The following is a 3906-nucleotide window of genomic DNA, read 5'->3' as shown; positions in this document are numbered from 1 at the left end:
ACCGCGTCAACACCCGGGAGCTGTGACATACCCCGCCATTTCCCCAACAACAAACCCTGGGTTTTCAATAAATTAAACCGAGAACCAGATGCCATCTCAAAAGATTTTAATAAACTTAACAAGGAAGCAACAGATGCACGGGACGTCAAAATACAGGTCAAGTCATCAGCATACTGCACAAACTTGCATTCCTTCCCCCCACTACCCGGTAACACTACCCCCTGAATCAAATGAGATCCCTGAATGAAACTTGATAATGATTCCATATACAACACATATAACAAAGGAGAAAGTGGACACCCCTGTCTTACCCCACGCGTCACTGGAAAAGAATCTGAAACAAAACCGTTAACCATAACACAGCTACGCAAATCGAAGTACATGGACCGCAACCACCTCATCACGTTACACCTAAACCCGAACCTCTCCAAAACCCGAAAAAGAAGGCTAAAACTAACCCTATCAAATGCCTTCTCCTGGTCAAAAGAAATTAAAGCCAACGGCGAACTACACTGAGACGCATATTCCACCACATCCCTCAACAACACCAAATTAGACTGGAGCCTTCTCCCAGGCACACTACATGACTGGAATGGACCAACTAAAAATTCCATAACTTTACCCAACCGTGAACATAAAAGCTTAGCTAAAATCTTAAAATCAACATTCAACAAAGTAATAGGTCGACGGTTTTTCGGGTCTAGTTGATCACCCCCCTTAGACAACAATTTAATCAAACCCCCCTTTCTGAGAGTTAGATAAAGAACCAACATCGAAAACACACTTATAGACTTGAAGCAGATCAACAGAGAGAACAAAACCTCCTCGTCAACCATCTCATCCATAACCTCATCCTGTTCCACCATTCCAACCAACTCCACCCCTGGACCACCCCCACCAGCCTTAGCACTAAAAGAAACCGGGCAGTTGCGATAAACATGCCCCGAGACCTTGCAAATAGTGCACACGATCTCATTTTTACACTGAACGGCTACATGGCCTAGCTCTAGACACTTCGAACATTTCTTCTGCTGACAATCCTTAACAAAATGGCCCTCCTCTCCACAGCGTAGGCAAGTCCTGGGCTGGCCTCAGTAACTTACCCAGCAGTTCCTTGAACCAATCTTTAGTTGTGATGGGATGTTACGCCTGAGCTAAATCATGTAATGTCTGTTCCCATTATGTATGAACGGCTGGTCCTTGTATGTCAGCAAACCGTGAACTAACCACCTCAACAAACTGAGACAACACATGTTGCACAACTTCGTCCGGTACTTTAAACTCCACATATAGGACTGTCACCATGACCCTGCTATCATAGAAACGTATATCAGGAGAGTCAGAACTTCTCCAAAGTGGCCGCAGCAAACCTACACTTAGCAGCTCCTTGAAACGAAACATCAAACGTACCATTACCCAACCTCTAAACAGCAACTACATCCTCAACCTTCACACCCGCCATATCCAAATCCGAGAAAATCCGCTCAACCACCTCCGCCGGTCATGATACCCAAGATTTATTGACGCCGGCCTACGCATACCGAACGATAGTTAATACTATGGCAGCTTTACTACAATACCTGTCTCTTATACACATCTAGATGTGTATAAGAGACAGATAACAAAGCGTCAAACCCTCAGGCAGGCTGCCCACGGCAGACCGGAATACGTGAGCCTACGAGACTCCCTGCCAACTGCAACAGAAACTAAACCAAACAAAACAATACTAACAAACCTAGAAACAAACCCAACACATATTACTGCAAAGAAACCGAAATTATACCTTAAGGACCAATCTACCTTCAACTAAAAGGGCAAACACACCCTGAATACACCAAGTTTTACGAAAGGCAGAAAAATCTGATGAACATTTAAGATATTCTAACTTAATTCGTGTCCGGACAGCATCCCTAACCCTGACCACCATACCCTCCTCAGAAATACATTCATCATGAAACAAAGCCCTACATCTTGACCTCCAAACTATTAACTTAATTTCAGAAATCAAAAACACCGCCAACCTATAAACTTTCCTGTCCGAAGCCACAAAAGAATAGAACATAATATGTTCCTCACAAAAATGTATATTCAACCCATAAAACTTACTTAACAAATCAAAACACCATTGCCAAACCAAAGACAGACGAAGACATCCCATAATGCAATGAATAATAGATTCAACACTACCACACCCCGGACAATCATACCTTTTCACCAACATCCTACGCTCCTTGAGGAAACTCCCCACAGGAAGACACCCATGGAGCACCTTCCAACTCACTTCTCTACTATCATTTAACAATAGAGCACAATCCAAAACCTTGAATGCAGTCCCCCAATCCCTATCAGGGCGAGCACGCACAACCGAGGCAACATAGCCTTTCCCCGCCAACATCAACTCATAAACATTTTTGCTTGTTAATGAGCCCCACTCCACAGCCCCATCACATACATGCCACACCTCCAAACACAACTGACCCAAGCGCTCATACTCAGCTGGAGCATCGAAAGCATGAGGGCGCCTATTGTCCCACCTTGAAATTCCCAATCTATTGAGTAACTGACCCAACCAATAGATACAAAAGTAAGACCAATCAACACCCTTTAAAACCAAAGCAATAAAAGACACAAAAACACTTTCCCATTTAACAACCGGATCAACCAAACCCAATCCCCCCTCACACTACGGCAAAAACAAAGATCTGCGAGCCACCATTTCCCTTTTACCCAGCCACAAAAAAGAGAAAATGCACTTATACAGCCGTTTTACAAAAACAACAGGCATAATGTATACAGGCGCGACGTACAATAACATAGGCAATGCCAACGAATTTGAAATTAAAACACGACCAAATAACGACATTTTCCTCTTCGCCCACTTCACCACCACCTTCTCAAAACGAACCACAACTTCCTCCCATGAAGCATAACCAGCACCCCGCCCCCCAATCCTCACCCCACAAACCTTCAAAGAACCAGTAGACCAAGGCACCGCGTCAACACCCGGGAGCTGTGACATACCCCGCCATTTCCCCAACAACAAACCCTGGGTTTTCAATAAATTAAACCGAGAACCAGATGCCATCTCAAAAGATTTTAATAAACTTAACAAGGAAGCAACAGATGCACGGGACGTCAAAATACAGGTCAAGTCATCAGCATACTGCACAAACTTGCATTCCTTCCCCCCGCTACCCGGTAACACTACCCCCTGAATCAAATGAGATCCCTGAATGAAACTTGATAATGATTCCATATACAACACATATAACAAAGAAGAAAGTGGACACCCCTGCCTTACCCCACGCGTCACTGGAAAAGAATCTGAAACAAAACCATTAACCATAACACAGCTACGTAAATCGAAGTACATGGACCGCAACCACCACATCATGTTACACCCAAACCCAAACCTCTCCAAAACCCGAAAAAGAAGGCTAGAACTAACCCTATCAAATGCCTTCTCCTGGTCAAAAGAAATTAAAGCCAACGGCGAACTACACTGAGACGCATATTCCACCACATCCCTCAACAGCACCAAATTAGACTGGATCCTTCTCCCAGGCACACTAAATGACTGGAATGGACCAACTAAAAATTCCATGACTTTACCCAACCGTGAACATAAAAGCTTAGCTAAAATCTTATAATCAACATTCAACAAAGTAATAGGCCGACGGTTTTTCGGGTCTAGTTGATCACCCCCCTTAGGCAACAATTTAATCAAACCCCCTTTCTGAGAGTTAGATAAAGAACCAACCTCGAAAACACACTTATAAACTTGAAGCAGATCAACAGAGCGAACATCCCAAAACTGTAAATAAAATTCTACCGGTAACCCTGTCTCTTATACACATCTAGATGTGTATAAGAGACAGGCTCTTATAACTAAGGTATCTTAAATAC

Source organism: Anneissia japonica, unplaced genomic scaffold, assembly GCF_011630105.1.
Source record: "Anneissia japonica isolate Jap-2015-1 unplaced genomic scaffold, ASM1163010v1 scaffold288051_len111034_cov203, whole genome shotgun sequence".
NCBI lineage: Eukaryota > Metazoa > Echinodermata > Crinoidea > Comatulida > Comatulidae > Anneissia > Anneissia japonica.
Note: the sequence above shows the minus strand (reverse complement) of the source record.